General features: G+C 31.5%; 1 protein-coding gene across 5 annotated transcripts in view; it reads right to left on the bottom strand.

The window, feature by feature from the left end:
- LOC126866628 (RYamide receptor-like) overlaps positions 1 to 13,859 on the bottom strand; it is a 369,792-nt gene that overhangs the window by 147,885 nt on the left and 208,048 nt on the right. For all 5 annotated transcript variants that reach the window (XM_050620455.1, XM_050620476.1, XM_050620465.1 and 2 more), the window contains one exon: positions 11,299 to 11,333. The gene's annotated coding sequence lies outside the window, so the exon portion shown is untranslated. The remainder of the gene's footprint in view (positions 1 to 11,298; positions 11,334 to 13,859) is intronic.

Raw genomic sequence — 13,859 nt, 5'->3', positions numbered from 1 at the left:
AATTAAACCATTTTTGTATGATAATGACAATGAAAATTACTAAACTTTTTAAAGTACAATTTTTGTGAATCTTTCTTCAACTTCTAGTACTTAATATTTTGATATTATTGTTATATATCATTTTAATTTTTTGATATTTTAGCACCTTTGTACCGCGATTTTTGACTTTTTGATGGATAATGGTGATCGCCATCATTACGAATTAGCACAGAATAATTTTCATAATCCAGCTATGTTGTTAATTGATAAAGTCTTAGAAATCCTGATATATCATTTTAATTTTAATATTATCGTGAATTGAAATGTTATAAAAAGAATAGAGTAGAATTCGTAGTTGTTTTTGTTACTTTATTTCTAACATGAGGAATTCGCAAAATTATTACAAATCTTTAAAACATGAATCTCTTTTCACCTACTTTTCGCAATACAGTACCAAATTTTGTATGTATGTATTACCTTTTGGTATTCATCGAATAATAACATTTTACTCTCGTATAATACACTCTGAATCTGAGGCACGGGTGTTTGTATTATAAGAGGGTCATTTGTATAATAAAAATTTTCTAAAGATCTGTTGAATGTTATTATCATTTCATTAACCTCATTTATCGCTGGAAGTGGTACGGGTTAAATGTTCCTATCACTTCAAAATCACCCATAATATACGCGTGTATTATTAAACCAATTATACTCCCAATAAATGTTCATATCGTAGAAAAATTCTTCTCATGCACGATTTCTGCGCAGAGGGATTTACTACGTTTTCTTAATTTGGTTTTCTAGACTAGGTTATATAATCAGTTGCACTGTAATTGGTTGTCTTTTACTGAACAGGCGGTTGGAACGCGCAGTGAATTTCGAGTGGCGAAAATTGAATCGTGCGTGCTATTGAATAGCAATTATCGAGGCGGTTAAACCCCGTTTCCGAGCCTCGTTCGTCATAATAACCACTCACCACCGTTAGTTGATCACTGTGCTTCGAACAGTCCCTCAATTTCTCGATTCGATGTTTTCGAATCTTTTTTTTCTTGAACAATGAACGCTTCTTTTATGAATTTATGAATTGTCCAATGAGACATTGAGGAACAAATTAATAATTCGGTTTATAAATGTGAGCAATATAATAATAACTGTGAGCACAAAATATTCAGTGTAACAACTGATTTTGTTATCTGAATGAATAATCTGAATGAATAATCTAATACTATGGAGTCACATTGATAAATAAAGGTAGGTTTGCTTATTTTCGTTCTAAATACCCCAAATATCATTTAGTATCTTATTAGACAATTAGAAGGTAATAACAAAAAGAACAAAATATATGATTAAACTTCTTATGAAAGATACAATGAGCCAGAAAATCAGTCGCACAGCGGAGAATGCAACAAAATTTTATCAAATAATAAGACAACATAAAGAGATATTTGATACTTGTTATTTTAAAATATACAACATATAGTTTAAGAAGAAATTATGAAAGAAGTTCGAAACGAGCTATAATCGTTTTTTATCCTGTTTTCACATTACAAAATTATGATAACAGTAATGTCATCGGTATCAACATTACACCGCAAAAAGAGTGTTCTATAAAATATTAATCCCATCGGAATAATAACTTTTTAAAAATATATCAATAATTTTGTGATTCACTGTACACTGTATAGTGTCTTTTTTAGGAAGATATTTGTTATATATTCATTGCAGTTATTTAATCAATAGTAATTGTCAGAATTGAGAACTTAAAAATATGTATTATTTTTATAGTAACTGAATCATAGTTTGCAGCCGAACTATTGATTTTATATTGCATTAGATATTGAAATTTGAATGCGAGTATATAACATTATTCTCCTATAACTCTTATAACACTATTCTACCATTTCGTAAATTTCTTGACCTAAAAAAGAAATTTTTGCACGATATTATCGTAAAAGTACGAGTAAAACGATTAACTTGTCGAGGTAAATTAAAACGAGATACGAGCTGTTATTTGATTTGTCACCGTCATTCTGCAAAGTATTTAAATTTCTGATTTGAACTTCAGGTAAAAAGCAGATTAATGCAATTTTTATAGAAGAAATGCGAGTTTGCAGTTGCGCAATTGAACAAATGCTATTTCTTGGCTTTAACAAACTTGACCATATTTTTCGTGCTTTTGCTCTGCATGTAAAGAATTTCAAGTAATTTTGTAAAGATTGAAGATCATGATAATCTGGGTTTATCGAAAAAAAATAAAATTTGAAATCTTTTATTTGAATACAATAAATATCGACATCTATCAAATGTGTACAAAGTAACATAGAATTTACACGCGAATATATATATTTTATTCTATAAAATAAAAAATTCAAAATATCAATGAAAAATTCAAAGGACACGAAAGCTTATAGTATATGTAATTCTAACAGCTTATATGTGCGCACGGCGTAGGACAGGCATAAAAGATGAAAAAGAGAGATCAGTAATATTTTACATCAAAATAACAGTTACTGCAGACGTTATCCAACAGAATTCTGCAAGAAAGATATTGAAAATAATTTTATTTCAAATTCAAGGAACTAGTAGAAAGAATTATGGAAATAATTTTATGCTCACTAATTCTGGTATCCTGTTGAATGGAATACTACATTGCAAAAAGATGATAAATAACTATCTTGTTCAACATAAGATTCAATTTTGAAAAATACAACAAACGTTATAAATATTGTCTGCATAATAGACTTTCCTTCATATTGAGTGTTCATTAGAAACTTAACGACTTTTCTTACTAACAAGCAATCATATGGACGAATAAACTTACTTATTCAAAAAAAAAAGGATTATTTAATTTGGCAGAATAACGCCAGTAAAAGAAATTAATCGTTTCAGAAGCGAACGTTCTTTAAACAGTTAGAACTGGACAAACAATTTTCTATATCAATTACTAATTATAGAAATACATTTTTAAAAATTTCTGTGAAGAAAATTTGCTGGAAATAATTATATGTATCGCTTAGTTAATTAATAATTTGTTCAAGTAGAATTCGTGATTCTATAATCCTATAATAATAATAATTCGAATTGGAATAATACGAAAAAATTGATTTTCGTTTTAATTTTAGTTTAGTTTAGTTTATCAAATAGATGTCATTTGAAATGTATTAATGTTGTTTAAAATAATTGAAAATTATTTTTTCATATTCTCTTTCATAGTATTCGCAAAGTTATTAAACAAGTTGTCGATGACATGAATAATTAATTCTGCTTATTTAAATCAGAATACGCTTATGTCATGAAAATTATATTATATTATATCTTGTATTATATTAAGAAAAGACATTTTGATTGGAGAATTCTTTTCTGTCATATTGAACATGAAACACGAGTCATTTTTAGATCAACCTATAGTATTAAACTATAATATGGAACACTGATGAAATCCACAAGTCATTCGCACTGCCAGTATGTAATACGTAGTCTGTTTGCGAAGAATCTAGCATTCAATTGTTCAGTGAATCATGCAAAGGGAATGAACTTTGAGCTACCGGAATTCAAACGAGCGATTGCAGCTATAGTCTATTGCGAACAAGTAGACCGATTTAAGTCCACATTGAAAACAAAACGGCCGACTTTACTCAATGAATGGAAGAATTCTGTCCCATGGAACATGATACGGGTACATATAACAAAACGTCGCAGAAATTGATGAGAATTTGGTTAGAAAAGAGAATTTGGCTCATCTGTGTACATTATGTCTGGTAGAGTAGACTGTGCTTATAATTTGTGCTTGTAATTTTTAATTGTGGTCCGGCTGCTTGCAACGATATTTAACCCCTTAACCTACGATTCACGTAAGAAAATGCCCGTAATATTTACGTTTGGCCCGATCATCGTACTACGGGCTATGCCCGTAGTTGTAGGTTAAGAGGTTAAATGTATAAAACTCTTTATGCTTACAATGTCAAATGTAACCAAAAACTATATTGTTCAATCATAAAATAAAAATAAAAGTGAAATAACAAATAAAAATGTAAAAGATGGATAAGATTGGCACGTTATGAAGCTTCATATTTCTTATAGTACAAGAGTCAAGGAATTACGCCCTCTTTTAACCATTTACTAACATATGTTACGTATATACATATGTCCAATGTATACATATAACTGTGCATATTAACAAGCTATATATCAATTAAATAGTAAATGTATTTATTTTCGATACATTTGATCTTAATTTTCAGAACATTATATTTTCTGTAGAAAACAGAAGTTAAAAATTTTGTTCTTAAAGGGCATAAAGCCATCAAATTCGAAAAAATGTTGGATTCCAAGATTTTTGTTTCTGGAATTAATAAAATAATTATAGAAATGAAATTTGCTTCCGCGAAGTTAATGTTAAATAATCTATATATATACACTATTTATTGTAATATTTATTATACAATAAATTTATATACAGGGTGGTTGGTAACTGGTGGTACAAGCGGAAAGGGGGCGATTCTACGCGAAAAAAGAAGTCGAAAATATAGAATAAACATTTTCGAGACAACGATCTACAATGAGATTCGTTATAACGTACCGTATCGTTTTCTCGAAAACAAAGCCTTAAACGAAAAATTTTTATTCTATATTTTCGACTTCTTTTTTCGCGTAGAATCACCCCCTTTCCACTTGTACCACCAGTTACCAACCACCCTATATATATGTCGAAGATGAAAGGAAACCGGAGTCTTCCCTTTGAAATTTTGGGAAAATCCTCTAATACTTTAGCCTAGATTCTATCATAGTCGTAATTAAGCAATTGTCATTCAATCTGTGATTGTTCGAGGTTTGTGATAGTGAGATTGGGCTCGAGGCGACACAACTGATCGCCGAACGTAGCCACGGTCACGGGATGGACGTTTTACCCGACGGAGATGTGGAGTGGTTGTATGGTTCTCCCTGGAAATGTGGTTGTGGTGGCATACGGCCTCAAGAACGGGCCTAGCCACGTGTGATTTTACCTCGGAGGTGCCAATTTAACGGGACACACGTTGTATTAATAATCAAACTGCAGGCAGAAACTGCCTAACAACGGCGATTGGAACTTTCTCGATGCTTCTAACGAGTATTTAACAAACGAACGCAATTGTAAAGGGAGGAAATTATCATCAGTCTGTTATTCGTGCGATCGCCTTGGAAAGTTATACATCGAGCAGTTTATACCGAGCGTCCCAGCAATAGTATTTTGTGCTTAAAAGTATTCTGCGCTTAGTAAAGAGTTATCTCGTTGACCGTGGATTCGTTATCGAACCCAAGAACATTGTCAATTGCATCTTGCGTGTCTAAACACCACAATTGTTCGTTAAACTTTGTAAAAGTCATTTTTGTACCTGTAAATATAATCTCTGTTATACAAAACGATGGCTAATTCAAACGAAGAACTGTTACGCGTCCTAAATTCTAACGATAACTCGACATATATGTCGGGTTTACATTAGAATTAGGGTTAGGGGCGTAAAGCGAATCTTCGTTTGGATTACACGTCGTCGTTATGCAATAGAGAAGACATTGGCTAGTGCAAATACGATTACCATAGAACCGGACAAGTAACCGTGGTAATTAGGTACTCGAGAGACTAATGACAATGATCCTAGGTTCAATAATCCGCGGACAACGGGACGGTAGTCGTACGCACTCGCAAAAATCTAAGTCGGATTCTGTGTTAATATTCGCTGACCGTAAGGAGTTAATCCTTTTTTGTCGATGAGACCGCAAGAGAGAGAGACTTTCCGTCCCGGTGATACCCCAGAGGAAAACTATGACGGAGTGTGTCTAAGGACACGAGATCATCGGATTCGTCGGGGACATCCTACGTTCGGAAAGTAAGGGAAATTGACGTTGCTGCTAATTGGCCAATCTCCATATCGGTAGTTAGAAAAGGATGCTAGCTGCCCTTGAGGGAGGGTTGCTAGTGGGAGACGTCGTTCGTGGAAAAATAGGTCTCTCCTGTCTTCCCGTAACTGGGACAAAGACTGTGTATCTGTTGAAGGATTTTAGGTAATTAGATATTAGTGTTTATGACGGTCCTCGATCGGCTAGCCGATCACGTACTGTGGAGACAGGTAAACATCCTGCCCGGAGAATAGGATCTGCGTGTGGCAAGCTACGGGACAGAAACCGTTGGAATGTTTACTGCCACGTGCCGCTACAAATCTTTCTTTTAAGGAGAACTATAGGATTACTCAATGCCTTTGTTAGATGGAGAGTTCGTCCCGTTGACCGCGGCCACGTTCGGCGACTAATTGTCGCCTCGAGCCCAAGCTCATTGTCACAAGTCTCAAACAAATACAATTGGTTAGAATGACGGCAAATCGTTTAGTTACAACTGTAGATTTTAATTACAACGTTTTTATGGATTTTCCCAAGGTTTCAGAGGGAAGGCACCGGTGTCCTCTTATCTCCGACATATATATAAAGATTAGCATAAAATAATATGCCAATACCTTTGACAAAATTAATTTTGAGTCTTATTGAAACAAAAGCATGGTTGTAGATTAGGTAGTAGTTATAGATAATAATTCCTTAAAATTACAGCATCTAAATGTGCAATATATACATTAGTATACTTTATTAGTATACTTTAGCAATTTTATAACATTTCCGCATAACTTGCGACCGACTTCACACTTCATGATTCTCACACGACAACTTGCCAGAGGACCAGTTGATTCATAAACGATTCTCAGATTGCTCTTGCATGCCAGCGCCCTGGCCGCGCTGAATGCACTCATTCCCGTCAGATCACGAAAGGTAAGCAGGGCCGAGCACGGATAGTACTTGGATGGGTGAACGCCTGGGACTCCGTGTGGCGTTGGCGAAGCGCGCTGGGCCCGCCGCCGCCGCCCCCCCCCCTCCCGTGGGGTTTCGGGCTTGGGCGTTTGGCGGCTCAGCGCCTCGGGGCCGCCAAACAGTCCGGTAGGGGAACCGGGCTGCCTGGCACGGCGGCTCCGGCGCCGAGGCGGTGTGATGACAATGGTCACACACCGCTCCATCAGCGGTGGTATTAGGCGCGCGGGGGAGGCCCCGTTGCGACGCTCACAGCGGTTCCCGGACCTCTCTCGATCGCAGCCGGGACGGTTATCATGGAGCTTTTTTTAGTCGGTTGGAGTCCGACACTACCACGCCGCTTTCCCCAGAAGCGGCCTGGCGTCCGTGCGGATTTCCTCCACGTAAAATATATATAAAAAAGAAAAAAAAGATTGCTCTTGCATGACGCTCTCGATTCCTTATACGTACAATACACATAATTGTCACGTGTAATTAGAACTCCACGTAACACCATGCACTCTCAATCTTCACGTATATTTCCGGAATCGTTTTCAATTCTAACGTAACCATTTGATCTCATTCCCCTGGTCCTCAATCGTCATTCACGCTGCATTCAGCTTTTCACCTGTATACCTATTCTAGACCATAGCTGTATATGTATAGTTACAGCGTATTTAACCATAAATCGGAAGAATATGTGCATTAATGTTGGAAAGAACATAAAGAAGTAACGAAAATTGTTATTCATACTAATGCGAAATATCAACCAACAGCTACAAAATTGCCTCATTAGATACACGTTCTTGAGTATACTGAAAGAAGAAGTGAGAAACATGCAACATGAAACAGAAAGAAAAGTTCAACAGCTGTTTTAAATGATATATCGTACATTCAAACATAATTATGTTTGGTATCTTTTTTAGTAGAAAAACCTCAGGAAGATTACACTAATAGGATTATAAATGAAGAAAATATAACACTCATATACTAATATAAATGCTTTTCTATTGAAATTTCTCAACACAGTTATGTAGTACCTGCAAACATTTTCGTGTTGCAGCATAACGTGCAAATATAACGTTTGCAATTTACTATCAAGGTATGATGATAGAAGTAGCGCTACGTAATTAACCTCTTGCCTTACGATTTAATTTGTGACCACACATGGAGCTGTGAGCTGTGAACGAAGTAGCGACTAAATAGTAGTTGGCCTTATTCTGTTATATAGTGGATTTTGTATAAAACACGCACACTTCACTTATTTCACATTTCACACACATATGTATAGAGTGTAAGTAAAAAGTAAATGCAAAAGCCACCGTAGCGTGATTCTACGCCTCTGGATCGACGGAGATTTGTAACAGAAATATCGTCCAAAATTGATTTTAAGCATGATTTTCAAGATCAACATTCTTTTACTGCAGCTTATTCTCCTCGTCATAGAAAAAAATAAATCTCAAAAGAACCATGGGTCGCAAATGCTCTCCCCCCCCCCCCGCTGTAAAAAAATATTAAACTTTTAGTAACATTCAAACTAGGAAATAATGTTTTTATAAATAATAATATTATAATGAAATAACACTGTATAGAAACGAATTTAATGGCTTCGAAAAGATAAAGGCAGACACAAATCCTAAGGAATTAATGTACGACATTAATGCTCGTAATTAAAGCTACTACGCTAATGACGAATTAAAAAAGCCGGTGTAGACAAAGATCCTCAATTGAATTAATAATCCCCGCTCTATCGTTTGAAGTAATTTCGTCGTTCGCATTATTCTCCAACAATGTAATTACTTGTTTTTGTTAAAAATTTTCCCCATAGGGTAATATAGTAATTTCCGATATATTAAACAAATGTGTATCCTGGAGGTCAGTATATTAGTACGTACTAAAATTTTCAAGATTTTTACAAGTATCTACATAAAAATTATTTAATCAATATTGTAGAAATATTTGCGAAGGAAAGGAAATGATTTATCTCAATGATATTAAAATATAAATACTAAATACTAAGCTATGAATACTTTTGCATTTATAGAGAATTTAAATGTACAAAAATATACAGATATAATACTAAAAAATTTACAAGATATGCAAAATATGCAAAATAAAGTACTGACTATAATATTTATAAGCAATGGGATGAATGCTTATATTGCATTTCTTTAAATGTATTTATAAAAATTTTAAATTGTATAAACATCCACAGCTTAGTAGGGTAGGTATCGGTCTTTGTACTCTGAAATTCTTTTTAAATAAACCGATGTACTTGTGCGAAAAAATTAAAAATACAAATAAATACATATTACGAGAAAGTATATACATATACAGGGTGGTTGGTAACTGGTGGTACAAGCGGAAAGGGGGTGATTCTACGCGAAAAAAGAAGTCGAAAATATAGAATAAAAATTTTTCGTTCGAGGCTTTGTTTTCGAGAAAATCGACTTTGAATTTTCGCTCGGTACGCGTGCGCTTTATCGCGTCTCGTTATAACGGATCTCACTGTAGATCGTTGTCTCGATAGAAAAATTAAAAAAAAAGAATAATAATAAAAAAAATTTTTATTCTATATTTTCGACTTCTTTTTTCGCGTAGAATCACCCCCTTTCCGCTTGTACCACCAGTTACTAACCACCCTGTATATTATATTTATCCATCCTTATGGTGTAATACTAATCAATCTTTTCGACATTGATGTACCTTATTTCGTATAATAACATAACTCTGAGATCAATGTTGTCAATGCCGAATATAATTTTTTATTTTTTGGTAGATATGTTTATCTACTTTAGTGTACTTACTTGCGGATACATAACGAAGTAATCATCATTTAACCCTATTTGTCTATAAGATATCAGCTTTAACAATTTTTACAGCTTTAACAACAAGATATCAGATTTAACCCTTTTTGTATATAAGATTTATAAATTTCTTCACAACGTGTTATTAATGTATTAAATTTGCTCAACCATACATATTGTGTTAGTCAGGCAATAAATAAATTCTTCTCGTATAGCGGACGAGTTAATAGAATTTACCACTCGAAATAATTATAATCTATCGAATTTATAAAAAAATTTTTAGAACGAGGTTTGTTATATTTGGTTGATCAAATGAATAACATTTTTCAATTTTTTTTTTAATTATGTTTTCTGAAATATCAATGTGACCTTGACGTCTTTACGTGGCAGCGCATATTTTGTTTATTTCTATGTTGTACCAACTATGAAGGAACGAAGATTTGAGAAAATCGACACAAGTTTTGAGATTCTAAACGAAACGATAATTTGTGGGTAAAGCTTTATTTTGAGTAGTAATTTTTATTGACTCTCTCTGTGTGCAATCATCGCACTCCAAAACACTTTCCAGTAGTAGAGATATCTGCTATAAAACGATAATAACAATCGAAAAATAATTGATTCAATATATCATATCAATTAAGAGATGTGATGTAGACAGATATAGATATACATATGTATATACAAGTATTTTAATCGATTTATGGTTACATTATATAAATTTTATAGAAGAACATACATATAAATTTGTACTTAATAAAAGCAGCATTTATTACTTTTTTATGGAATTTTTTATGAAATAAATTTAAATTATCTATTAATACATTTTAAAAGTTTACAACTCTACAGAATAGCCGATCACGGTGAAATATATAATTTGCCAATTTTATCCGCCGGTTTCAACTACCATTGCACGAACATTTTTTTTTAACTTTTAAAACTGCATTTTATCGTGTCAAGATATTTTATACACAGCTACAATGATCATAAGAAACAAGTCATTTTACTTGAAATTTTGTAATTTAATCACATCGTATTAAAAGTAAATACGTTTTCGTAAAATAATCGGTTCTTATTTGGTAGAAAAATCATTTTTAATTTATTGTTAATAAGACGATTGAGAAATATGATATTTCATATAATTTACTAGCGTTTAGATATATACGTTGGTATTCGAAATTTTTTTTTTTTTTTTTTTGAAATGAAAAGCCGCTATTAATTTAACTATTCTCTGTATTTTTATATTTATTACTGATTATTACTTTACTGATGCAAAGTATGATAGGGTTTTGCTTTGTTAACATAAAATACAGAATGTTAAATTCTGTAAAATGTTAATATGTATATTATAGCACATAAACACATAAACATAACCATATAAAAAATTTATACACATATAAAAATGGTAAAAAATTCCAAAAATTGAGAGCTCAACATAAAAAGTTGATATTTCTAAAGAAAATTGATTGTAAAAGGAATACATATATGTTCTTTTATGTATCTATACAAATTTTCTGTTACACTTAAAATGTTAATTTTTTAAAGTATTTTTATGCTATTAATGTAGCTTATTTAATCTACCTTAAACATGTGGCTTGCTTTTGTTAATGGTTCAAAATTATAAAATACTTTATCAATGAAAAAGAAATAAAATGAAAGATGCAGAGTATAAATTCATTCTGTTAAAATGTAGAGAAGTGGAACTTACGTTTACAAGCTGCATGTATTGTAGTACTCCAATATCTGTAACAAAATTAAAGAAAGTATAAATTGTAAATCTATGAATCACACGTCTACATAAATCGTAAGTATGCAAAATTTTACATGATAAATTAATAATAAATATTACCTGTTAAATGTAATTAATGATTATTCTAAACTGTATCAAAATTGATAGGGCATTAAGGTGTGAATTAAGAGATGAATATTTCAAACTTTCTAATTTTACTCCTATCTTTGTTTCTCATGAAAATTCATCGAATATCAATTAATTGTTAAATGACTCTTTTTATAATTGAATTGTCTTCTTAATTTTAGTTAACATTCATGATCTTCACATTTGAAAAATATTACCAAATATTACTATTTAATTTGTACTCCTTATTTAGTATTTCCAATTTTTAACTTTAACAGACATTTCCAATTATTTTGCGAAATTTGAAAGTGTAAAAGTACAGAATGTATGTAATATACAAAAATATATAAAATATTTAAGATAAAGTACTCATAACAATATTTGGATGATGAATGAAATAATTTTAATTCTGTTCATAAAAATGTGTCAAATAGCTATTAACCTTTAACAGAAAATATACAGGGTGGTTGGTAAGTGGTGGTACAAGCGGAAAGGGGGTGATTCTACGTGAAAAAAGAAGTCGAAAATATAGAATATACATTTTTTTTTTAATTTTTCCATCGAGACTACGATCTAAAGTGAGATCCGTTATAACGAGACGCGATAAAGCGCACGCGTACCGAGCGACAATTTAAAGTCGATTTTCTCAAAAACAAAGCCTCAAACGAAAAATTTTTATTCTATATTTTCGACTTCTTTTTTCGCGTAGAATCACCCCCTTTCCGCTTGTACCACCAGTTACCAATCACCCTGTATATATATAAGGGTATATTATACATGCAAGCGTATATTGCACACAGTAATACTTTCACGAAGTAATAAATGCAGAGAAACGGAGATTAATTCACAAATATCATATAACATCAAAAGAATATGTTTAAAATTCTTGAAAAAAACTGGGAAAGTATAGAATCAGATTTCATTATAAATTTGGTATCATGTTACTTCACTCGTAGAACATGCTGTTTTGATTTGTAGAAAAATCTTGGCAACCAATGTCTTTAAATTATTTACTTTGTCTACATCAATTTGCACTGTTCATCACGTAATCAGATTCTACAAAATGAAAATTAACTTTAATAGTTTCGCCAGTTGTAATTATTCCAGGTTTCTTCGTAGTTTTTTATTAATCATAGATAATATATCATTCAACGTAATAGAAAGTAGATAAACCATTACAAAAAATTCAGATTACAATTTAAAATTGTACCTCGTGCAAAATTTTTTTTTCACATTATCGTCCTGAAATAATATCATGGTATTATAATATTACGTGTAATTACCGTAAAGTATTATTTGATATTGAATAATAATAAATTATTCAATCTTACTTATATGACCTTTAACATTTTTAATTTATGTAGCTGTTTAATTTATATGCTGTTACCTATGATAAACCAGTGGTTATTACTTTACTGATATTATATTAATTAAGTGTTAAGATTAGTTATTATTTAAATATTATTTATATTATAAAGCAAGATATAAGAGTAAGAATTTCGTCTGCTTCATCTAATATTCAACAAATAACATATCTTGAAAGCTAATAATATACATATGTATATTTTTATGTACCAAATCTTAAAATTGTGATAAACAAATTTTAAGTAAACATTCATTTCAATGCTTTAACGCCAAGGAATTAAATTCATTATCTATGCAAACTGGATATTACGGTTTCACTATCAGAAAATAATGCGTGCAGTCTAGAAGGCTGATACCAGATAACGGTTTCAGTACGTTGAACATGTATGCAAATTACGTTCCAGTGAGACTTTTTATTTCATCATACGTTGCATAGAAATAACAGTAGAGTATTACGGACATGTATGTACTTATAAACAGGAGAAGAAGTTGTTGCTAATTAGGTTCTACTTGGCTAATATAAATTTTTAACTAAAAAAATTTTCTTAAGTACGTAAATAAATAAACCGGTAGATTTATTCAATTATTATTTTTATATTTCTTAATGCTGGATACTACGTATCTTTTGCAAGAAAAAAAGACAATTTATCTATGTATTTTGCTAAAATTCATTTAATAACTTTTAAAAATACAAAAAATCATTCAAATTCTTCAAAAGGTAATGAACCTATAAAATTATTATCAAAGATGGTGCAACTGGTCATTTTGACTGCTTTGGTGATTTCAATGATAAATACGAAATTTCTTATTGCTAGTGCATATTATTAAGAATATAAAAGTAGATGCAGAGCTATAAAAGGAAGAGAAGTAAACAATAAAATAACGAAAGGGGTAGTTCGCGATATAAATCGAAAAATTTATTTTGAATATATTAGAAATTCCTTGTGCAATTATAGATAATAATAATATAATAATTATAAAACAATATCCAAAGAAATCATAAAAAAAACTTTAAATACAACGCAAATATTGAAAATTTTCATATAAAC

Source organism: Bombus huntii, chromosome 1, assembly GCF_024542735.1.
Source record: "Bombus huntii isolate Logan2020A chromosome 1, iyBomHunt1.1, whole genome shotgun sequence".
Taxonomy (NCBI): domain Eukaryota; kingdom Metazoa; phylum Arthropoda; class Insecta; order Hymenoptera; family Apidae; genus Bombus; species Bombus huntii.
Note: the sequence above shows the minus strand (reverse complement) of the source record. Positions and strands in the feature narration are given on the sequence as shown.